This window comes from Lygodium microphyllum, chromosome 17 (assembly GCF_053477565.2).
Source record: "Lygodium microphyllum isolate KBCC chromosome 17, Lygodium_microphyllum_v1.1.10, whole genome shotgun sequence".
NCBI classification, from domain to species: Eukaryota; Viridiplantae; Streptophyta; class Polypodiopsida; order Schizaeales; family Lygodiaceae; genus Lygodium; species Lygodium microphyllum.
Window position 1 is genome coordinate 123,705,185 of NC_141151.1, and position 25,090 is coordinate 123,730,274.

At 40.2% G+C, this 25,090-nt stretch overlaps 1 pseudogene; it reads right to left on the reverse strand.

Annotated features, from left to right (window-relative positions):
- Positions 1-3,021: 3,021 nt before the first annotated feature.
- On the reverse strand, positions 3,022-17,680 carry LOC148022320 (elongation factor 1-alpha pseudogene; annotated as a pseudogene).
- Between the last annotated feature and the right edge of the window lie 7,410 nt (positions 17,681-25,090).

The following is a 25,090-nucleotide window of genomic DNA, read 5'->3' on the forward strand; positions in this document are numbered from 1 at the left end:
TCCATCTCACTAGTTTGGGCCAACCAAATCCCAATTGCTAGACCTCCATAGGCAAGAAACCTACCAAAATATGACACCCTCCAAGTATGGACTACCTTGATGAAACTCAAAACCTTAGAGGGCACCATTTTGATGTCAAACAAAAGAAATCTTTGCATTTTGATTGTTTGCAACTCTTACAAGAATTAGGAGTGAGCCCTCACTCCACCAACTATTTGTCTCTACCAAACCAACCATTCATGATGCACCAATCCATAGATATGTCACCCCCAATATGAAAAAGGGCACAAAGCTCCCCAATGTGGAGGATTTCTTGTGTATTTTATAGGATTATAATAAATAAAAGAATCTTGCTATTGAAAGGAAAGTGTATGTGCATGCTTTCCATATAAGGCTTTGGATTCTCAATGTGCTTGGAAAATTTATACTTCAAATGCTATTTTATTTAGTCTATTTGAAAGAATGAGAGTAGAAGGTGTACAACTAGACAATGTTAGATTACGTAATGTTCTCACTCTACAAGTCAAGTGGGTTTGCTAGGTGAGGATAGGGAGTAATTTAACTTGGCTCAAATATTATTACATTATTTTAACAATTAAATCATTATACTTGTATAGTTTATCTTCTTGGTCATGCAAGATGAGGGGATGAGGTTACGACTTTAGTCAATAAAGTGAGCTTCTAGCCTAGCTTTATTGTGTGGCATACACAACTAGGTTCTTGTTAAAAGTAGGGTACTATAGATCTTGGAAAACAAGCCTTCAAAAGCATAGTGTGATTAGAAGATGAGGGGATTGCAAAATTTGTGTTTATGTCAAACCTTTATGCATAGATAATCTCTAGTGTGAGTGAATATGTTGGTCGTGTTTTCTAAAATTGGGAGGTATATTATTTGTTCTCGCTAAATGTAGTGTGGAGTAGTGCTGCTAGGTGTTTGCTAAAATTGGAGCAATGTAGAGCTTGGAAAATAGGCCTTTGCAAGACCAATTCAACTAGATGGATGATCATAGATTAAGCATAAAAGAGGAATTGTAATCCTAAATCTTGCCTTCTTAGCCATGGTGATGATGCTTGCAAATATCAAGCATGTTGCCTTTAGAGTCCCCTAATTACTTGGGATGGCCACAACATTGGTAATAGTTGAAGTTCCTCATCATCATTTGAGTTTTGATTGCAACACATGAAGAATTGCAAACAATGGGAGCAAGCTCGTAATGGCTAGTATCAAACCATGGAACTATATACAAACCAACTTTTGTAGTAACAGACATAAAAATTCCTTGATTAATATCCTAACAATAGTACATTTAGAACCACAATGAGAGAACTATGATAGATAGAATATTGTTTTCCTAGATCAATTGGCAAAGGTGTAGTTTTCAACCTATTTTCATCAAGTGACTATTCATTCACATCTATGGAGGTAAGTAACAAGTGATCTACTCTTGCACATGGAATGATCAAATAGTGAGAGTAATAGTATAGCATGTAGTACAGGCAAGAGTCAAGACAAAACATCTTGGAATTCTTCCATCATAGAGAGGGTGAGGTGTCTAACTTTGCATTCTCTCTCTCTCTCTCTCTCTCTCTCTCTCTCATCAATCATCAAACTTATATGTGTCCATTCCTTCTATCCTGTGTAGAAATTGTCAAGGTAAATCCACATTAAGGCCACCACGAATCATCATCATCATCATCATCATCATCATCACCATGTATGCACTATCAGTCCTAACTATCTTTCTTTGGAGCACACACATCTCTAGTTTGTGCATGACCATGCCTCCCTTGAGCTCTAGTCAACCTTTAATTTTTTTATTTTCTAAAACAAGCCCTTTTTTTTCAAAAATCAAGAGATCAACACATGCAAAGCATGAGCATCTTAACATAAGTTTAGTGAGGACTTTTTTGGGACAAGCAACACCTCGTCACCACACCATGGTAATAGCATTTGGCCTTATGTGCAATTCAAACAAAGAAAAAATAGTATAGGTGAAGAATTCCTCTCTCTCTCTCTCTCTCTCTCTCTACTTAAGACAAAACTTGTCACTTTGTTTTAAAATTAGAAAAGAATACGGAAAAACATGTGAGAATTAGAAACTTTCTAAAACTAATACATGGCTTTCCATTTGTCACAACTGATAAATAGAAGAGCCAATATTTTTAAGTTAGTATTGAAACCAAATACTTACATGACAAGGACATATAGAATTTTTTAGACATGTGTATCTCCAACATTAACTACATTATGCAATTCCATAGTGAATATGTTGCTCAAGCCATTGCCATAGAATTTTTCTTCTCTAAAGGTTCCATGACACCTTCATAGAAATTGTAGTTCAATAGCCTTGGAAAATGATGAAGATGATGCCCATAGGAGAAAATGTTCTAAAGGCTATAGCTAAGAAGAAGTGAGGAGTACAAATCCTTTCAATTGATATGTTTAACTTGGTTTTGTTAGTATCTACTTTATTTTGTACTTTTGAATGATTAGAATGTTGATCTCCAAGGTTATGTATGCTTGGGTATTGAGTAGGTGGGGGTAGCATTCAAGTGGGCATATTGTTACCTACCAAGTTTTTCGTCATTAGATATTTTTGTGGCTACTACTGTTGTCCAATAATAATAGAGACATCTGATGGGAGGGGGAGAGAGATATTTGTCAGTGCATGTGCAAATAAATTTGTTGTGGTAGTGCTAGTTATTTTTACAGCTTTCTTATTACTTTTGTAATTGAGACAAATTCTAGAATTACTTCCACATTTAGAAGAGTCATTGTGCACCTTGTGCATGTCATGCCAAGTTATTGTGTCACTATAACTAGAGTGTGAAGGCAATTAGAAGAGATACTACATGCATAGATAGAATGCTCAACTACCTTGATGACACCCATAGCCACAATTTGTATCACATCATGAGTAAGAAAACATCCAATCCTTGGCTTGGTGGAAATCATTTTCAAAAATCTCCAACATCTCCATTCTTCAAGGAATGTGGCTCCTTCACAAGCTCTCTACTGGATCACCTATCAATCTTTGTCAAAATCTCAACAAACTTCACATCTATATGAAAGTGTCACGGTTGAGGCAAGGGGCATATCCATTACGAGTTTGACTAGAATGATTCATAGTAATCACTTGAGAAGTGAAATTGGCAACTTCCTTAGTTGGATCATTCATCATTGAGTTAGAGGAAACATAATTGCTCTTGAGATTCTTCACAATAACATTCTTAACATTGAATCCAACATTTTTACTTCCATAGACTTTGCCTCAATGCTCAGGCCAATGGGAGCAAAAGTGACAACTATACAAAGCTTGAGCACACCACTCTCCATTATACCAATAGGAAAATTTTGAATGCCACCAATCTTGTACAAATCTTTAATGGAAAGCCTCAAAGTTTTATCTAAAGGCCTCTTAGGTTTTGGATTCATATGAAGAGCCTCTTAAAGGGTGGAACCCTTGTACATGTCCAATTTAGCACACCTCTCAAAATTAAATTATCATCCTCGTATTCAAATATGGGAACAAAGAGGACCTTGCTAGGGTTAAAGACAACTTTCTTCAAGTAGGCAGACTACCTCCTTAGTGATTCCATCATAACAAGATTTTAAGCGTTTTGGAGTTGTTGCAGCTATCTATTTCTTGCAAGGGCCAATTGTTTGCTTCACATTGTCAAGTGCTTTCACCTAAATTGAAAACCTCTAGAGAAATAATAGATGGGTAGGATTTTTTTAGCTTAGTCATTTGTATAACTATTTATATTGTTGTTTCGTAGCTAGATTTTTTGTATTTGTAAAAAGTAGGAATTATATGTGTCATTTATTTTGCATTTATTGAGCTTGGAAACTTGATAGCTTTGGTCAAGATTGGTATTTTTTTGGATAGATTTGAGCATGAATTTAGTTAAAGTTGTTGGACATTGTGAAACAAGTATATTTTCTTACCAAAATCTTTGCATATCATGGGGAATTTTGAATTCATGAGTGCTTCAAATTACACTAGTCAAAAACACTACACTCAAGGGTCATCTCATAAGTTTTTGAACTACTTCCATGCCATGCGTTGGATTGATGAACTCATTGCACCATCATTCAACACTAGCACATCATGATGCCCATTACAACTATATGAAGCACATCTTAGATGTGTGCGCACTTGAGAGAGCACCTTCATTGGGCACGCATAATTCTTAACATGCACGAGAGTTGGAATATTCAACACCAAAATAGAAATCGTTGGATGAGAGAGAAGGTGGATGGGTGAGTTTCATAGTCATGAAGGATGTCTATAGTTGTGGGTTGTTAATTTGGTCAATAACTTGAGGACCACTATTTTATGAATCTTTGTGAGACTTGTGCGGGTGGATCACAGTGTAACTTTTTCTTTCTTTCTTTGAGAATTGAGAGGTGAGGTCACACCAAAGCTGAGGTAGGTATGGAAGATAAACGTTCTTTTTGGAAGAGATTGGTTCATGTAAACTTCAAACATCATAGTAGTAATAAAAGTTGTGGATTTACGAGAATAAAGGTATGTTTTTTGTCTCTTAATATTATTTTCTTACTCTGCTACATAAGACACAAGTGTTGTTGGTTATCTTGAATTAATAACTTGGTAGTTGTGTTTCGTTCGTAAATAGAGTCATATATATTACTAGCACTCCTTGTCATCTCATTTTCAGGTTGTGTGAGAGGATTATTTTTGCACACCACTTGCAAAATGTGTAGGTAACATGCAAGGAGGGAATTCTCACAAGTCTATCCATCCTCATAAATACTAGCTTCAAAACCACCAACACTTGAGTTGATGATAAGGCATGAACAATCAACTTGAGAGGTCCCAAAAATCATGTTCTTGATGAATTCATGTTCACCAATGGCATCAATGCCAATGCTAACACTTGGACTTAAGCTTATCTAGCATCCATGCATACTTGAATGACCTCTTGTTATGCTCGTTGAATGACCTCTTCCTCATCTCAGCTACTTCTTTCTTTAACCATCGAAGTACATTTAGCGAGTCACTAAATTTCTTTATGTAAAGGCCTATCCTTTTCATTTCATTTCAAGCCATTAGATTTTCAAATCATCCATCATTCACATACACCAAAATTTCATGACATATTGTGGGCGTCAAATGCATCCCTCTTCTACTTACGCACTACATATGGTCCTGGAATATTTGAATCTCCAAACTTTCCCTAAGAATCCATTGAAAAAATGGCATTTCCATTGAAGATCATTTGAGATGTAGGACAACTCACTAGAGCACATTGTCCCATCTTTTCCTTTTTATTGCAAATTTGATTAATAGGGGTGTTTTGTTTATAAATAGAGTCATATATATTATCGGCACTCCTTGTCATCTCTCTTTCGGGTTGTGTGAGAGGATTATCTTTACACACTACTCTTGAAACATTTGTTTTTGATGCCCCTACTTAGGGATGTTGAAAAGTAACTTTTTTTGCAATTTGTGAATTATTTTTCTTGAGATTATTTTCAAATTCCTAATTCTTTTTCAGACTTTCATGGTACAAAAGGACAGGATCCTTAGCAATTCCTTAAAAAATTGGAACTTGGATGCATATTCCTATAAATTACTAACTCGCCCTTGAAACTTCAAATTTTAAAAATTCAGTGGTTAGATGAAGGTCGAAATTGGTTTGAAGATTATGAAAAATGTCTAAGATTGAGAAGTTCTCGTATTTATATGGAATATGAAGCTACCAAACATGTAATTTTTGATCAATTTTAAGAGATCGAAACTTCCTAGGACCTTAAGCAAAAAAAAAAACTTGCCACAAAAAATAAGATTAGATCATAGAATTTGTCACTGTAGAATATATTCGCATAACACATCCCTAGGCCGACGAGAGAGACCACCCAAAATGTAATTAAAAATTAAGAATTTTGTGGAAAATTTACAAGGAGAGGTGAGAACAAAATTAGAAATCAAGCAACCAAGTACTTTTGAGGAGGCAGTGATGATAACAATTGAAAAAGAAAGAATATTTGAGAAAATAAAAAAGAGAGACATACAAAAATAGAGAACAAAATTGGCAATGGGATAGGGAAAATTATGGATATGAGCAAGAAAAATGCTCAATTAGCTCTAAATTTGAAAATCCATTCTCTAGGAAATGCAAAACATAAGGTTGGGAGTTTTGAGCGGCAGGAATTAAGGAAGAGGTAATGGGGGATTGATGGTGAGGGCTGAAATGATGAACGGGTTGCCTCTTACCCATCCAACCTCCAATCCTCACTAAGAGAACTAAAGAGGGGCACCACCTAGCCAAAGAGAGGATGGGCTAGGACATCCCTATTCTCAAAGAGAATCAAGAAAGCCAAGACACAAATTTACAAGAGAGAATATATGTGCTAGACACCATATTGGAATATAAGAGAGAGAGATGAGAGGAGAGGGAGACAAGAGGAGAAGAGGTAGAAGAAGCTTGCCATTATGCTACATGGAATGAGAAGATGAGAAGAGAGGGAGATAATAGGAGAAGAGGTAGAGGAAGCTTGCCATTATGCTACATAATAAAAGAACTCACTCATAGCTTACCTCAAAGAGATGAGGGTATTGTAGAGTGCTCTCATGGACTTGTTATTCTCCCTCCTCCCTCCCTTCTTCATTCTCCATGGGCTCTTTATATAGCCTTCATGAGGGATTAGATTAAGCTAATCTTCTTGATTAACATAATCCTAGATTATGTATGGCATCTTTGAAAATATGGAGAGTAGTGGATGGGACAAGTCCCCACCTTGGTCATCATGCAAGAAGCCAAGGGTGGTGGTAGACAAAATAGAGAAATGGAGCTAGATTACAAGAGGTGGATGCCCAAAGCACATTATTATAATATATTTACAAGAAGGATAGAGTGGAAAGTTGGTGTGGTGAAAGAGAGAAGAAAATTGCATATAGCCAGCAGTCTGCGCCTTCGTAACTTCAAATCCGTGAGGAATTTGGAAAAAGTTTCTTCTGCAACTTTGTAGACCAGATTGAAACCGATCGGCCTTCGCGGGAATTTTCTTGAAATTCGCTTTTTCTTGGGAGTTATTGAGATTATAAAAAAGGGCTTCCAAAAGCTGCTTTGACTTTAGTATCCCATATGTATATAAATACATATAAGCATGTGACAAAAGGGGTCCATGCTTGTAAGCTTTTGTGCAAGATCCAAATGACACCATGATGTGGATATTGACTTGTGTGCAAGGGTGAGGTGTCCTCTAATGATGGTGATAGATTCCAAATCTTAGTGATGCAAACGGAGCCCATATGTAGTTGGAGGCTAGTCCTTTGAAAAATCTATGCATTCACTCAACTCCTAGGTGTAATCCATTTTCATCTTCACTAAGATAACCATCCCATTTACCCTTTACATTGACATGCCTTCTAAGAACTTGTTCCCCCCATTTGCTAGAGTTATCATAATCGAGAAGCAATGTAGCATACCTAGTGCTTGAAGAGTAAACCTAAAGTGATATGGTAAGCTCTTGATAGGGGCCTTGGCCAAATTTTATGGTAATAATCCGGGTTGTAAAAAACCCGGATCATTAGCCCTCCCCTTAGGCTAGAGGTATTCATGCCTCTAGCTTGAGAATGATGGTCCAATAGAGCAAGGAGGACTGCACCCCCCTCATTGATGGCTCTTCATTGAATGACTGCTCCAAAGTGTTCATATTTCTTTGAAAATAAGGCTTCAGTCGCCATCCATTTACCCTTGTCTTGTGAACCTTCCCATCCATGTCACCTAGCTTATAACTGCCATTTGGATATCTCCTTATGACCATGAATGGCCCTTCCCACTTAAACACAAGTTTAGCATCCTTTCTGTTATCGAAGCGGTTATCATAGCGTAGCACAAGTGATCCTTCCCTTATGTGTTTGCTAGCCAGCTTCTTATTAAAGGTCTTCCTCCTCTCTTCAGCCTGCATGGAATAGTGTTGGACTGCTACTTCTCTATCTAACTCCAGCCTCTATAGATCCAAGATCCTTTCCTCTAACTTCTTATCTTGATTCTTCTCTTGACTAGCTACTAAAACACGCAAACTGGCCAGTTCCACCTCTATAGGAAGCAAAGCTTCTTGGCCATGAACGAGGTGAAATGGAGTATAGCCAAGTGAGGTTCTGAATGAAGTCCTGTAGGCCCAAAGAGCTGCACTCAATTTTTTATCCCAGTGCTTGGGGTGCATGTGTACCTGCTTGGTAATTATCTTACAAATCAGCCCATTCACTTTTTCGACCAAACCATTACACTGTGGATAGTAGGGAGTAGAATGCCTGTGCTTGATTTTTAGCCTTTCCATTAGCTCCCCTACTAGGTTTGCCCTAAAACTAGGACCCCGATCAGAGATAATTTCCAAAGGTGTGCCAAACCTGCAACAAATATTTTCAAACACAAATTTTCCCACTTCTTGGGCTGTGATCCTACTAGTTGCTGAAGCCTCTGCCCACCTCGTCATGTAGTCCACTCCCATTATGATGTATTCCTTGCCAGATTGAGTTCGTGGGAGTGGTCCTATTGCATCAATCCCCCATTTCTCAAATGGGCCATATGTAGTTATGGGATTTTGTTCCTCATGCACTAGCTTCCTTGGTCCGGCCTTTTGGCAATCGTCACAAGTGCGGCACCAATGTTGCACATCTCGATGTAGACTAGGCCACACAAAACTGGCTTGGAGAATCTTTCTGTTGGTTATTTCTTGAGCAAAATGTCCGCCACAAACCCCTTCATGGCAGCTCTTAATCACATCTATAATCTCCTTTGCTGTTGGCACCCTTCTAAGCACTGCATCCTTTCCTTTGCAATACAACACATCATTTATCAAGCGGTATTTAGTGGCCTTAGTAGCCAACCACCTTTTCTCACTTTTACTCATATGTGTAGGTGCCTCACCTTGCTCTAGAAAATAAAGCACATCTTGTAGTTGAAACTTGCCTTGAAACAAGGGAAGCTTTACGGCAATGATGCCCACCATTGCCTCTTTCAATTTTTCAGCTGCTAGAGCATCTGCCTCGCCATTTGCGCGCCTTGGCACAAAATAGATTTGGGCTTTCTGTAGCTTTCTCATGAGAGTTTTAGCTTCTCTCATTTTCACTGCTAAGTTATCATTTTTACAAGCCCAGATTCCTTTCATTTGCTTAACAATTAGCATAGAATCCCCAAAAACATTAAGTCGAGTGACACCATGTGAGAGACACCACTTCAAACCTAAAAGCAAGGCTTGATATTCTGCTTCATTGTTAGAATGGACATCCTCCAAGCTGATACCTTCTCCATAAATTTTGTCACCTTCGGGACTGAACACCATTATTCCTGCTGCCGCTCTGTCTTGAATACGCTTGTAGGCCCCATCAAAGTAGAGGGCATGGGCATTCTCCACCCGTGGCGGCTCCTCAAGAGGAGGTGTCTCCTCTTTTACCTTTCCCTTCTCCTTTTCCTTCTTTTGATGGCATCTATGGGTCAACAAATCAGCTAGGCAAGCTCGAGTAGAATCCTCCACCTTGAAGGTGTAGTCAAACTCTTGGAGTTGTATCACCCACTTAGCAATTCTAGCTGAAACATCCATGTGCTGTAAGGCATAGGGAAAATGCTCTTCTGTCGTGATCACTGTGAATGGCCTAGGGAGAAGATAAGGACGAAACTTCCTTACAGCAAACATTAGAGACAAAACCATCGCCTCGACCATCTTGTACCCTCGTTCTGATGCTGTCATTACTCTACTAGAAAAGTAAACCGGTCTCATTAGGCCAGTTTTAGCATCCTTTTGTATTAGTGCTGCCCCTAGAGCATCTTCCCCAAAACTCGGGTTGACAAAAAACTCTTGATCCCAACAAGGCTGTAAAATTATAGGAAGGGTGCTAAGAGCCTTCTTCACCTCGTGAAAGCACCTTTCACTTTCGTCACTCCACAGGAGCTCCTCAGAGTGGGTTAACTGTTGCAATGGAAATATTAATTGGGAGAGAAGATGAATGAACCGCCCCATATATCGCACCTTCTGAATGAAAGAGGTTAGTTGCTTCACAGAAGATGGTGATGGCACCGCCAATAGGGCCTTAACTTTGTTTGGATCTGCTTCAATGCCCCTCTCACTTACGACATGCCCTAACAAAGTTACACTGCTTTCGCCAATGCGACACTTCTTATGGTTTAACTGCCCCCCCATTTGTGCGAGTCGGTTGAAAGCTTCATCCACCTTCCCTAGATGTAGAGCCTTAGAACTATAAATACAAAAATCATCAATAAAGACCCTGATGGATTTCCCAAAATATGGCTGGAAGACATAATTCATGAATCGCTGGAAGGTAGCTGGGGCATTTGTTAATCCAAATGGCATTACTTTGTAAGCAAAACAACCCCAAGGTGTAATGAAGGTGGTCTTCTGTTGATCCTCCTCAGCTATTCGGATCTGGAAAGAACCTGAATACCCATCACAAACAGTGTATCTCTCATGCCCAGCCACCTCGTTGAGTATTTCATCTTGAAAGGGAAGAGGAAAGTGATATCTCTTAGTTGCGGCATTTAGCGGCTTGTAATCCACACAAATCCTCCATTTTCCATTCTTCTTGGGTATCACCACCACAGGTGAAACCCACTCTGAATCCCCTATTGGATAGATAAAGCCTGCCTTTAAAAGTCGTTGCACCTCAGTGAGTAGAGCGTTTTGTTGAACTACTCCCAATCGTCGTAGTCGCTGCACCACTGGTCGTGCTCCCTCTTTTAGATTAATGTGATGTTTTACTGCTGTCACACCTGTGATGTGTTCATAATCAGAAATAAAAAGTGCAGAGTGTTTTATCACCACTTCCATGTAGGCTGCCTTCTCCTCAACTGATAGATCCTTAGCCAACATTTTTTCTAACCCCTCCTTCTCGACCTTTGGAAGCTGCTGCGGAATTTCACTACCAGAAGGCCCTTTTAATGTAATCCCCATCACTTCTAGAGAGCTTTCTTCCTCCTCATTAGAAGACTCTCCCTCTGTCATAGATGACCAACCCTCGCTGGAACTCCATTCATCAGCGGTGGTTTCTAACACAAGATCCTCCTGTCGGCCCTCCTTCATGTTGTAGATAGTGCTCTTCCATTTTTTATGCAGCCCCTTTTGTGGCCTGAGCTCTAAAGCCCCTGTCTCCCAATCTTGTCTGGCTTTCATTCCCATTAGCCATGGTCGCCCAAGAATGAGCGGATAGCCATCCCCCTTCACTGGCATCACATACATGTCAAGCTCTAGTTGCACTCCACACACCTTTACCTTGACTTTCTTTATAACTCCCAAACAATTTACTACCACATTGTTAGCCATTTTGGCCCCAAATTTAGTAGTTTCATTTAACTCTAATCCCAAACGATGCATCAACTTTTCCGTCATGACACAAATCTCTGCACCTCCATCCACATATGTCTTTGACACTCTCTGTCCATTGATTTCGGCTTCCACTAGAGGTACAATATCTTTCATCTTTCTAGCCTGGATTGCATTTACATGTCTATTCTTCATGGGTCTAATGCTTACCATCTTTGACCATTGTCGCCGCACTGTTGGAGATAGATGTAGTAATTGTGGCCATGAAATTTTTGGCCCTTGATTCCTCACATCAGCAAGCAAATCATAAGCTCTAGTACCTTTACCCAAGGGAAAATCATCTGGCTCAATGTGTCGGCGTGAGCAAGCCCTCCTCTTTTTACTGTTGCGTGTCTTTGCAGCCACTGATGACTCTGCCTCCTCTTCCATATTTTCAACCTCCTTTTGTGGTGTAGGCTCCATCTTCTCAATTCTCCGGGCCTTCTTCACCGGCATTGCTTCAACCTCTACTACTTTGTCATTTCCTTTGACATCACTCTCATCTAAACTAATTATCCTTACATCATGATTCTCTGGCGGTTGAACAGGCAAGGGCGGCACCTCTGCAAGTGGTCGAGGATGCTGGAGAACTTGAACCGGTGGTGGAGGCCTTGGATTCGGTGGAACAAACCTTTCCCTAGGTGGTGTCACTTGTTGTCCCCTCCTTCTTGGTTGGAACCCATTTCCTGGAAAACGCCTAGGATGAGGGCAAAAGTACATACCATGGCCAGTCTCCCCACAATTATAGCAAACATACTCTCTTTCTTGTCTTCTTGGACCTCGATTGCCTTCATTTATGAGGGGAGGGGGCCGCACTCCTTGCACCAAATTTAATGAAAGGCTTTCGAGTTGATTAGTAATGCGTTGTAGGAGCTCTTGCTGTGGTATCTCTGGTTCAGGTGGGGCCTCTGCTATTTCTCTAGGCCTTTGCATGGTTGGTAAAACCTGTATGGGCTCAACTCCCCCCTTTAACTGGGCTTGATACTTCAATTTTCTATCTTTCTCTCTCGCATAAGTGACTGATTCTTCATAGGATGTGGGAAACTTTCCTTTGACCTTCTCCCTTAGTAGAGGATGGAGTCCGGCTAGAAAACAATCTTTCTTAAGGCAATCAGGTACTCTTTCTCCCTCGGCTAAAGATGTTGTCCATTTATTCCACAATTTTATAAACATGCCTTCATAGGTTTGGTACTCCCCTGCTATGGTTTGGCAAAGATCTAAGAGTTGTCTCCAAATATCTTCAGGTGGCTCTGTATCTTGGTACTTGTGCATGAATGCGGTCTTGAGATTCTCCCAATTACCCCTTGTAGCCTCTGGGAGAGCTTGATACCACACTCGAGCATCACCCTTTAGAACTAAAGGGAAGGCCCGTACTTTGGTTGCTTCGTCATCCCGGCCTGTGACTAGGAATGCCATTTCTAAGTCATCCAAAAAGTCCAGAGATTTCTCCCCTTTGTGCCCAAAAAAACTTGGAAAAGCCATGATAGAAAGATGTTGGCCTAGCTCAATACAAAATAAAGATGAACACGTCTAGGCCCAAGTCATATCTTATTAAGGGTAGAATAAATGGATTTACAGATGCATTAATCTCAGCAAGACGACGAGGGCCCAATAAGCCCCTTATAATATTTTGAAACCTGATCTTTGTGCTAACGATTATATGCACGGTTTGTCTAGCAAGTGGACGGATAGGTCCGTACAAGTCCCTATGGTTCATGGGATACACTTAGAGTAGAATGAATATGTGCACATTGAAGGAGATGTTATAATCCAAAATAGGGAGTATTATGGGATCAGGAGACAACAAGATCTCTCTCAACCTCTCAGCTCCAAAATAGAAGACCAACCTTTGCTGGAAATGTATCTTTCTACTAATGCACACATCCACCCGAATGTTTTGAACCGATTGAAAGTTGTAGAAAGTAGGAGTAGTCATTTATGCATTAACTACAAATTTACACTACAAACTTTCATGAAGCGTGTCGTTGAAGCTATGGCCTCTTAGATCCCACCATTCGAGAGATGCGAAGGATTTGCTCACCACTGATTAGCGTAGCTTTTGTGTGACCATCATCAGCCTTGTAAAGTTCATAGGCTTCGATAGCTATCTTTTCAATTACTTTGAGTCTTCTTGCTAGTAGTAGTTGAAGCGCATCACCATATGTAGCCTCTCGCCAATACCGCACACCATTGATGTGTAACTCACCCTCCAAAAACTTGTTAATCCCCGAATTTGAAAGCGCCTTCACCACTTGAAGACGAAGCTCCGTAGGGAGTGTCTTTACACTAGACACCAAGCACTCAACACAATGCCTTGACGTAGAGACTTGATGAGAGCAAGATTTCTCATGAAGCAAAGAATGATGTGTGTAATTAACTTGCTTTACCCGCATACGTGCCGTTTGTCGATAAAGGTCCTTCTTCTCTTGAGCTTCTTTTGGAGACCATTGCGGTACTCTTGAGCGGCAAATCCCTTGAATAGGGTTTGATGAAGATTCCTCCTTAGTGATTTCTTAACAAACACTCGTTGAAGAAGAGGACAACTCCTTAGATGTTTCTTTCTTCATGGAAGTTGTAGAGCATAGCTTGAGAACTCCTCAGCGGGGGCACAAAAAATGAGGGCTGAAATGATGAACGGGTTGCCTCTTACCCATCCAACCTCCAATCCTCACTAAGAGAACTAAAGAGGGGCACCACCTAACCAAAGAGAGGATGGGCTAGGACATCCCTATTCTCAAAGAGAATCAAGAAAGCCAAGACACAAATTTACAAGAGAGAATATATGTGCTAGACACCATATTGGAATATAAGAGAGAGAGATGAGAGGAGAGGGAGACAAGAGGAGAAGAGGTAGAAGAAGCTTGCCATTATGCTACATGAAATGAGAAGATGAGAAGAGAGGGAGATAATAGGAGAAGAGGTAGAGGAAGCTTGCCATTATGCTACATAATAAAAGAACTCACTCATAGCTTACCTCAAAGAGATGAGGGTATTGTAGAGTGCTCTCATGGACTTGTCATTCTCCCTCCTCCCTCCCTTCTTCATTCTCCATGGGCTCTTTATATAGCCTTCATGAGAGATTAGATTAAGCTAATCTTCTTGATTAACATAATCCTAGATGATGTATGGCATCTTTGAAAATATGGAGAGTAGTGGATGGGACAAGTCCCCACCTTGGTCATCATGCAAGAAGCCAAGGGTGATGGTAGACAAAATAGAGAAATGGAGCTAGATTACAAGAGGTGGATGCCCAAAGCACATTATTATAATATATTTACAAGAAGGATAGAGTGGAAAGTTGGTGTGGTGAAAGAGAGAAGAAAATTGCATATAGCCAGCAGTCTGCGCCTTCGTAACTTCAAATCCGTGAGGAATTTGGAAAAAGTTTCTTCTGCAACTTTGTAGACCAGATTGAAACCGATCGGCCTTCGCGGGAATTTTCTTGAAATTTGCTTTTTCTTGGGAGTTATTGAGATTATAAAAAAGGGCTTCCAAAAGCTGCTTTGACTTTAGTATCCCATATGTATATAAATACATATAAGCATGTGACAAAAGGGGTCCATGCTTGTAAGCTTTTGTGCAAGATCCAAATGACACCATGATGTGGATATTGACTTGTGTGCAAGGGTGAGGTGAACATGCAACCTTGCAAACAACTATCTCACTCTGTCAAAGGATAGGAACTCAAAGATTAAGGATTAGAGGTGATGCTCCACTTCTAATAAAGCAGTTCCTTGGAGTCTGGCAAATCAAGAATCCCAAACTTAAGAGAATGTGTAATGAAATTTGGTGATATTTAAATAATTCTAAAGCATGGAGTTTGAAACACATTGCTAAACAAGAGAATTAAGAAGCTCGTAATGCTGCCCAAGATGCAATCTATCAAGTATTTTCTATTAAAGATGATTTTCCTTTGTATAGAGGAAGAGAAACTCTTGAATTGGAAGAAGAATTTCCTTTAACTAGGAAAGTATCATCCAATGTTCTTAAAGAAAGAAAATATGAGTTTTTAAGGACAAAGGTGTAAATTAGTGAATGACATTCTTTATTCTAAGGGAGTGGATATAATTTTTAGAAGAGTGTCTCGGAAAGAGGAAACATATCACATTGTTCAAAAATAATCAGGAGGGAGCATGTGGAGGACACTATTTCTACATAATTACTCTTCAATTTTTTTTACTAAAGGATATATATGGCCAAGTGTACATAAAGATGTAAATCACTGGTATAAATCATGTAATGAATGTAAGAGAATGAGTAATAAGATATTAAAATTTGAAATGTTAAAAATAATTATTGCTTATGACATTTCTGAAAAATGGAGAATAGATGAAACTAATCCATTACCTTATACATCAAGAGGAAAGATATAGATATTGACTGCAATTGATTATATTATCTTTCTCATTGGGTAGAAGCTAAGGCAGTAAAAAAACAACAGATCCATCAGTATTGGGAAATTCATATGAGGACATATGTTGCAATTTTGGGACAACTTTAGAGATTTTGTCTAATAGGAGACCTAGCTTCAGAGGATAATTGATTAATTATATTTGTGAGAAAATGAAGATAACAAAGCATTTGCTTCATTGTATTATCCTAAGTGTAATGGTCTAAATGAGAGATTCAATTGTGAGTTAATAAGAATGTTATTAAGAATAATATAAGATGATCCTCAAACAAGAGATATTGCATTGCCAAAGGGCTTTATGGGCTTACTGTTTAGCCAAGAAAGATACTACTAGATTTTCTCCATTTAAAATGGTTTATGGAAGAGAACCTTTACTACCTAAAGAAGTGGAAATATTGACTGCGAGAATGTTTGAAAATTTGAATGAGGGTGAAGATAAAAACTATTTCACAGAGAGCAATTACAAGAAGCACAATTAAATAGACAAGAGGTATGTGATCATTATGAAAGAAGCTAAGAAAGAAATATTCAATATTTTAATCAAAAATCAAAAATATAAATATAAAAAAGGAGATTGGGTTTTAATATATATAATGGCAAGTTGGATCATACTTTTCAAAAGAAATTTCAAATGAAATGGAAGAGACCATTCATGATCACAAAAACATATAAAAATGGAACTTATGCATTAAAAGATTTAGATGGAAAGGAACATAAACAAAGAATCAATGGATATAGATTAAAGAAGTATGTCTCAAGGTTGATGATAATTAAACTAGAAGAATGTCAAAGACAAAAACAAGAAAAATAAAATAATGAGGAAATTGAATGGATGATAGATGTAGCATCACTTTATGAAAGCAATTGTTGTGCATAAATGCTTGCAAACTAGGGAGAGGGCTAAATATATCAAGCACTTCTGCATAGACTAAAAACCCCTGGATAAACGATAGATAGATAGGATTATTTTAGCTTACTCATTTGTGTAACTGTTTGTTTTGCTCTTTTGTAGCTAGATTTGTTGTCTTCGTTTAAAGTAGGAATTATTTGTATCATTATTTTTGGATTTTTTGAGCTTGAAAACTTGATAGCTTTGGTCGAGATTGGTATTCTTTTGGATAGATTGGAGCTAGACTTTAATTATACTTAATACTGGACATCCTAAAATAGTTATATTTTGTTGTCAATACCTTTGCACATCATGGGGATTTTTGGATTCACGAGCACTTCACGTTGAACTTGTCGGCACTTGTTGCACCATCATTGAGCACTAGCATGGCATGATGCCCATTGTAGCTATATACAGTAAATCTTAGATGCACATGCACTTGAGAGAGCACCTTCATTGTGCACAGATAGTTTTTTGCATGCACGAGAATCGGAATATTCATCACCAAAGTAGGAATCATTGGATGAGTGGAAAGGTGGATGCGTGAGTTTGAGGGTCGTGAATGATACCTATAGTTGTGAGATGGGTTGTTTATTTGGTCAGCATCTTCAGGAGCACTATTTTCATGAGTGTTTGCGAGGCGTTGTCATGCTGCTACGCATCTGAGCCGTAAACACCTCCATTTTTGTTGTGCATCTGTGTTATCTTTTTACGTGTGTTTCATTGTGTTTGATTGTTGCGTTATCCTTCCGTCCTTTTCAGTACCCGCATCCAATGTACATACTCCACTTGTGTGTTTCTGTTTGTGTGCATGTTGTGTGTGTGTCAAAAAAATATGAAAAATTGATGCCAAAGAATATTATCATGCTGTTAATTTCAATGATGAACTCCAAGAAAAGTGCAGGATACCGTGGAATCAAAGGAAGCTTTGTAGAAGCCGACATTTAAGCTATGAAGACAAAGGTGTAAATTCAGGAATATCATGTGCAATGAGAAGAGCTCGTGGTGGCGTGGAAGATGTTCAGACCAGCATGGTAGCTGTCATTGGATCTGGTGCTATGTTCTCTATCGTCGGTGGCTTCGATGATTCTAAGAAGCAGCCAGCAATGGGTGTGCTTCTGAAAAACATGTTCACACAACAGGAGTTGGTGGAGGACCCGAATCTGCTCTCAGATTTGGAGGCAGACATAACTGAAGAGTGTAGCAAACTCGGTGCTATTGAGAAAATATGTATCAATGACAATAACTCACAAGGGCTAGTTCTGGTCAAATTTAAAGATAGACAAAGTGGTCCAAAGTGTATTCAGATTATGAATGGTCGCTGGTTTGGTGGCAGACAAATTGAAGCACTTACCGAAGGTCGAAAAAGGACGCGTTGATATTGGAGGGGAGGAGCTTTTCCTGAGGGGGGCTGATATTAGAGGAAATGAGCTTTTCCTAAAGACGGATTGTTTTTTTTTAGACCGAACAGGCAGCTACTTATGGGGGAAGGACGATTATGAGGTTTTAAAAAAAATAAACAAAAAAAAGTGGGGGAGAAAAGTGATTGCTTGAGGAGCTCGTGACTGAAATGCAACTACTGGAGCAAGATCTAGAGGAGAGCGCCTCGTCTGCTCTTCTTTGATGTTGTCTTTGACCAAGACACTTAGGGAACATATGTCGAAGGCATCAAGGAAGAAGTCATCTTGTCTCCTGCTTATGCATTATCATTAATTGCAGTGGGAGAGGACACCTAGTGCTGATTCAGGATTTATCCTGTGCTCTCGGGTGCCTGCCATGGCCTCTTCACCGACGTCTTTACCCTCCCTCGCCTGCAGAGATGAAGCATAACAATGTTGTTCCGAATGGCCATTTCAAGAAGGACTGGCAGAACTATATCTGAACATGGTTCAATCAGCCTGCTCGCAAGAAGCGCAAACGTTTAGCGAAGCAAAAGAAGGCCGTGAGAATATTCCCATGACCTAGTAGCGAGCCTCTCCGGCCTGTAGTGCACTCTCAGACTTTGAATTACAACTCGAAGATCAGAGCTGGCCGTGGATTTACTTTGAAGGAACTTAAATCTGCAGGTATTTCAAAGAAACTTGCTCCAACTATTGGGATTGCTATGGACCATCGATGGAAAGAACCAGCTTCACCTTTTTAACTTCCATTATATCTTGCATACAGCTGAGCCATAGCTAGATTCTGCCAAGCAGATTGATATGAATAACACCATCTTGGCGGAGCGAGCTTTCTTGCTTGTTCCAGTGGTTACTTGATAAGTCATCTCTGAATCCTCTGGCATGGTGGCTTGGATCCTTCGTGGTTGCATCTATCTACTGCTTGGGTGTTTATTATTTGCAGGGCTTCTATGTCGTCACGTATGGGCTTGGGATCTACATTCTTAATCTGCTGGTTGGTTTCCTATTTCCACAAGTTGATCCGGAAAGTGAAGGACCTACCCTCCCTTCCAAAGACAATGATGAGTTCAAGCCTTTTATCTGCTAGCTTCCAGAGTTCAAATTGTGGTATGCATTGACCAAAGCCTTCTATGTGGCATTTGGCTTGACATTTATATCTATATTCGACGTCCCTATTTTTTGGACTATTTTGCTATTGTACTGGATAGTGTTGTTTGTCCTCACCATGAAGCGGCAGATATGCCACATGAGCAAAACGACGAGGGAGCTGCTGTTCCTTTTATTCTTCAGTCGACAGGGCTGCGAATAGTGATCGATCAACTCTTCTAATTCAAGCCAAGGTATTAGGATGTTGTATCATGGACAGCTTTGTTGACAGCATATATTGAATATGGGCTTGCACAGGAAGCTCTAACACTTTATGAACTGATGAAGCTGCAAGATCTTTGCCCCAATGCTTTTACCTTTGTTAGTGGCTTGAAAGCCTGAGCTTGCTTAGGAGCCTTGGAGCAAGGCCAAAAGTTACATGCAGTGATAAGAAAAAAAGGACTTGAACAAAATTTGTTTGTTGGCGGTTTCTTTGTTGTAATTCACTTGACAAGTAATATAGTGAACTTTGGCATAAAAAATTGAGATCTTCTTGTTAGCCTCTTTCCTGGGCGCATCTTGAACCCCGTGTTCAGCAGCTCTTGCACGAACTCCACGGCATTTCTGGTGAATCCGACGTAAAAGCGCTGCGTCAATTTCCAGCAAGATGGGAGATCGCAAGAAGAGATGACGGATGAGAATGTCATGAAGCATCTGTTTCAGTCGTTTACATCCTATATGCAGCAGCAAACACACGGAAACGCGATAGTGATGCCATGGATGCCTTGAAGGCTGTCCAACAAGAGATGAAGCAGTTCAACGGCCAACAAGTTTCAACTTACCTGCATTTGTATGAAGAAAAGATGAATTTTTTGGGGTTTCTCAAGACGTTTGGAGCTGCTACTTCTTGCGGATCGTGGTTTGCGCTTTTGAGGTCCGAATTTCAGAAATTCAAGGAACACATGCTAGTTGGACAGAGTTTAAGAAGGCATTAAAAGATGAATATTTCCTAGAGGATACAGGTCTTATGAACGGCAGGAATTTCTTAGCATGGGTTTCTATGCCTAATAAGGGACTTTCAGTTACCGCCCTTCTGCGAGAGTTTGAGAGCCGCTATGATCAGTTGGACGGGACTGAGCAGCAAGCTTTGGAGATGCAGAAGGTGGAATTATTTTTACAAGCTGCTGATGCTGATTTACAGGAAAAGTTGGATGATCTTTTGGAAGATCAAGCTATCGATTCAGGCTTAAAGACCGAGTGGAGATATGTCATTGATGCTGTGAATGCGCTTGTTAAGAAGCAGTGCACGAGGGTACGATTGCATCGTAATACAGGATCTGCTTCTGAAAAATCCTTGGAGACCTCTACTTCTACCCCTGTTGCAAGTTCTATGCCTAAGCCTACTCCTCTTGTTGTAAATCCATCAATTCCTGCTGCTCTAGTACCCTTATCAAAAGATGATGTTATTAAAGGCTTGGCAGATTTGATGATAGAGGCAATCAAAGCTGAAGTTGGGAAGTTAAAAGAGCAACTTATGTCAGTACCTACTGTAGCACTTGCTCTAGTGACTACTTTCCTAGCTGGCCAAAGAAAAGGGAGACGATGTATTTGGTGCGATAGTACAGAGCACCAACACTGCAGAGATTGTGATGCTTTTCAGGAAGTGCGTAAGAAGAACGTAGTGTTTTGGGGACAAGATGGGAAGATATGGCTGACAGAGACTGGTGCTTCTCTTGACATGAACTTTGGTAAGGGAGGCATGAAGAAGCTCATTGATGATATGGCTACGCGATCAGCTTATGTGAGTGTTAGAGGAGATGCTTCAGCTTATGGAGTCCAGCTTGAGTAGAAATCAGATGTAGACTCTGCCTTATGGTCCTCTGCCTTGGGGATAGCGAGAAGAGGGAAAGTTCAGGCATCCACTATGACTTGTGTGAGCTCCAGCATCTGAGGAGAAACAGGATGGGATTCTCCTGTTGACAGGTATTCTATTTTTGCTTATATGGCAAAAACACAGGGTTTAGATGCCATGGTTGAGGAAAAGAGAAGAAGAGATGAGGAGGGTCTCAGCACCTCCAAAAAGACTAGAGGGGGTGACTTTGTTTCACCACCTGTTACAGCTCCACCTATGACAAGTTCTCCAGCACAATCAGGTCCTGAACAACCTATGGCAGACAAACAGATGAAAGAAAAGAGACAACCAAGAAAGGAGCCAGGATTCAAGCTCTTGTCAGACCTTGACATGTAGACGGATATGAGTAAGATTTTTCATGAAAGAATTTTAAATAGTGAAGTCACTTTTACTGTTGGTGAAGCTCTTGGGATTTCTAGAAGAGAAATACAGGATCAGATGCAGGATCTTTTGCGGAGGAAATGACATGCAATGGAAGGACTTGCTTTACATGGGTTATGGCATGGAGCTCTTGGGGAAGAGCAAGATGATGCAGTGATGGTTGAGAATGCTTCTATCAACCCGCAATTGGATAAAATAGTTCAGCCTATGCAGTATGAGGATGATGATACCCCTATCCTCATTCCTCGTAGCCATTTTTCACGTAGTCATTGGGCTAGAGCAACCACTGAGACGGTGGTAAGGATTGGAGAGAAACAGATTCCTTTAGTTGCTTTAGTCGATCATGGTTCCGAGATTAATCTTATTGCTCGAGGTGTTTATGAGAGTGGCAAGTGGCCTATGGATGCAGAGCATGGCTGGCGCATGAGACTAGCCAATAATACTTCTGGTGATATGTATGCTGCTTGTCCGAGCATCAGAATTTCTATTGGCAATGTTGAAGAGGATTATCATTGCTTTGTTCAGGATTCTTGCTCTTATCCGATTATTCTTGGACAACCTTTCATTACAGAAGCAAGAATGGAGACGAAAGTGATGGATGATGGCTCAGCCTATGCACGGATACGCAGTAAGGATGGTATGTGAGTTGTTCAGTTTATGACTGTTGGAGTAAATCATCCGAGAAACAGGGACTCCTTGTGTGAGGCGCCACTACCTACGAAGGAGTTGGATTTTCATTAGGTACCGCTGTCTTGCGAGACGCCAGTGGTACGGAGCGGAGAAAAGAGGAGATCTCGCCTCCTGGCAGCTAGTCTTTCTCCACTAATTTTTTTGGTTTTTCTTCAGATAGTTCAGTGAGTTATGAGAAAATTTCAGATTTGTCTAGAGCTGCCAGGCAGTACATTGGTCGTAAGGAGAAAGAGTTGAAGACTGCAGGTATTTTGCAAGCAGAAGAGCATGTGGATGGGTTGTATGAAGGGATGTCTTATACAGATACATTGTCTGAGATGAGAAATATGCTGAAAACTGATGTATGTAAGGGTTCAAAGATCATACTTGTGCAAACCTTGGATATGTATCAGGAAATTTCTAATTTTATGCTGAAAACGGAGTCAAAGACTGAGAAAACTCAGCAAACCGAATCTATGGCTGATCTTGATCAGCTTTCAGAGTTGCAGAGGGCTGAAACCTTTCAGCCAGCAGAATTAAATGCTGGAAAAGTTCAGCATATAGAGTATGAGGCTGCATCATGGCAGTCCACAAAGTTGCAGAGGGTTGAAACTTTTCAGCCAGCAGAATTAAATGCTAGAAAAGTTTGGCATATAGAGTATGAGGCTGCATCATGGCAGTCCACAGAGCAGAGGGCTGAAACCTTTCAGCCAACAGAGTTTAATGCTGAAAAATTTCAGCATACAGAGTTTCAGGCTGCACCCATGTAGTCCATAGAGCAAATGGCCGAAATCTTTCAGCCACCACCAACAGAGTTGAGAGTTGCTGAAAAATTGTAGAAATTGGAGCAAAGAAAAGAGTGCCTGACTGATGCCAAGGTTGACACGAAGTATAAAACATTTGATAAGAAGGTTAAGCCGGTTGCAGGGCCGCTTCCTCTTGATAGTGATGAGCAGATAGAAAAAGCTATGAAGCAGCCTATATTGAGAGATCCTGCAAATATTGGCCATGAATTTACAGCTGAAACTCTTGCAGAATTGAAGATTGGAAATGATGATTTCTTGCTTCCAGTGGAAAAAGAATGTTTTAGAGAAATGCTTGGACGACATGGTAAGGCATTTGCTTTCTTTCCTCATGAAATTAGCTGCATTAGTCCCGAATTGGTTGCGCCTATGGTCATCTTCACTGTTCCTCATGTGCCATGGAATATACATCCTATACCTGTGCCTAGAGCACACTTGCCAAAGCTGATAGAGTTGCTGAATGAGAAGATTAAGATGGGGATTTTGGAACCCTCTTCTGCGCCCTATTCTAACAGATGGTTTAGTGTACCAAAGAAGAATGGAACCATGAGATTTATTCAGGATATGTAGCCCGTGAATAAAGTGACAATCAGGAATGTGGGAATAGGACCAGTTGTGGATGAGTTTGCCAAGGCTTTTGCAGGACGAGCCATCTATTCCCTAAGTGACTTGTATTCTGGTTATGATCAGTTTTAGCTTGCCTTGGAAAGCAGGGATATTACCACTATGCAGACACCTATTGGTCTTGTGAGAATGTGTACCTTGCCTCAAGGTGCCACCAACTCAGTTGCTCATATGATGAATGCTATGCATAAAGTTCTGCGAGACTATATTCCTTAGTATACCATGCCTTTCTTAGATGATGTGCCTATTAAGGGTTGTGAAGAAGAAGAAAAGAATGAGAGTCTTGATTTGCGAGGATGTAGACAGTTTGTGGCTGAACACTTGGTTGCTTGTGAGCAAATATTGACACGATTAGAGGAGGTGAATTTGACTCTTTCAGGGCTGAAATCTGTCTTTGGTGTTAATGAAGTCATCATAGTTGGGCATATTGTTGGTTATTGTGGCAGGAAGCCTTCACCTGCAAAGGTGGATGCCATAAGCAGGATTGTAGAGTATTGCTCAACTACTTCAGAGGTGCAGAGATTTGTGGGAGCTTGTGTATTTTACATGATTTGGATTCCTCATTTTGCTCACATAGCAGATGTTCTCTATCAACTGCTTCAAAAGGGGCAGAAGTTTCATTCGGATGAGAAGCATTCGAAAGCCATGCGTAAACTCAAGAGGATGTTGCAGTCAGCTCCTACTCTTCGCAAGATGGATTATCAATTGTGGACGGCCAATCATGTTGACAGTTGATACTAGCCCTATTGGCATAGGTTGGGCAATGGGACAGGATGATGCTGATGGGAACAGATATGCAATCCGCTTTGGAGCTAAAGTTCTTAATGAGCGACAGAGAAGATATCCGCAGATTAAAATAGAGTTGTGGGGAGTAGTCACTGCACTGAAGTGTGATAAAGAGTATTTTATTGGTGCTCCACTTGTTGTGGAAACAGATTGCTTGCCTTTGCTTGGCATGATTACTAGCAGTTCGACTCCAGATATAGCGATGCTTCGGTGGATTGCCTACATCAAATCATTGATTCCAGAATTTCGACACATAGCAGGAAAAGATAATCCAATTGCTGACATGCTGTCTAGAGTGAGATATGAGGATGAGGAGTCATTGCTTGTAGAAGATGATGAGAGAGAGTTTGTGGCTTCTGTCCTTGTTCATGATTGTCATGTATCTATTTTTGAAGCCTTTACTAAAGAACTCTATGTTGGCGAGTGGTTGCAAATTGGTCAGTATTTGAGTTCATTGACTCGAAGAGCTGATTGGACAGATGATGCATTCAAGAAAATCAGAAGAAAGGCTTATGGGTATTTCTTGAAAGATGGTTTTCTTTGGAAGCACCCAAAGAAGAGAGGCGGCCTACCCTTGAGAGCAGTTTGTGAGGCAGCGATGCAGATACAGATTATGCGAGAGTTTCATGAGAGTTCTTGGGCTGGACACAGAGGTGTGTGGGCTACCTATGAGAAAATCAAAGAAAGATACTGGTGGAAAGGGATGTATAAGGATGTTTCCCACTTTGTGGAGACTTGCAGGGACTGTCAGCTCTACTCTTTAGTGCGGCATCGCGATGAGT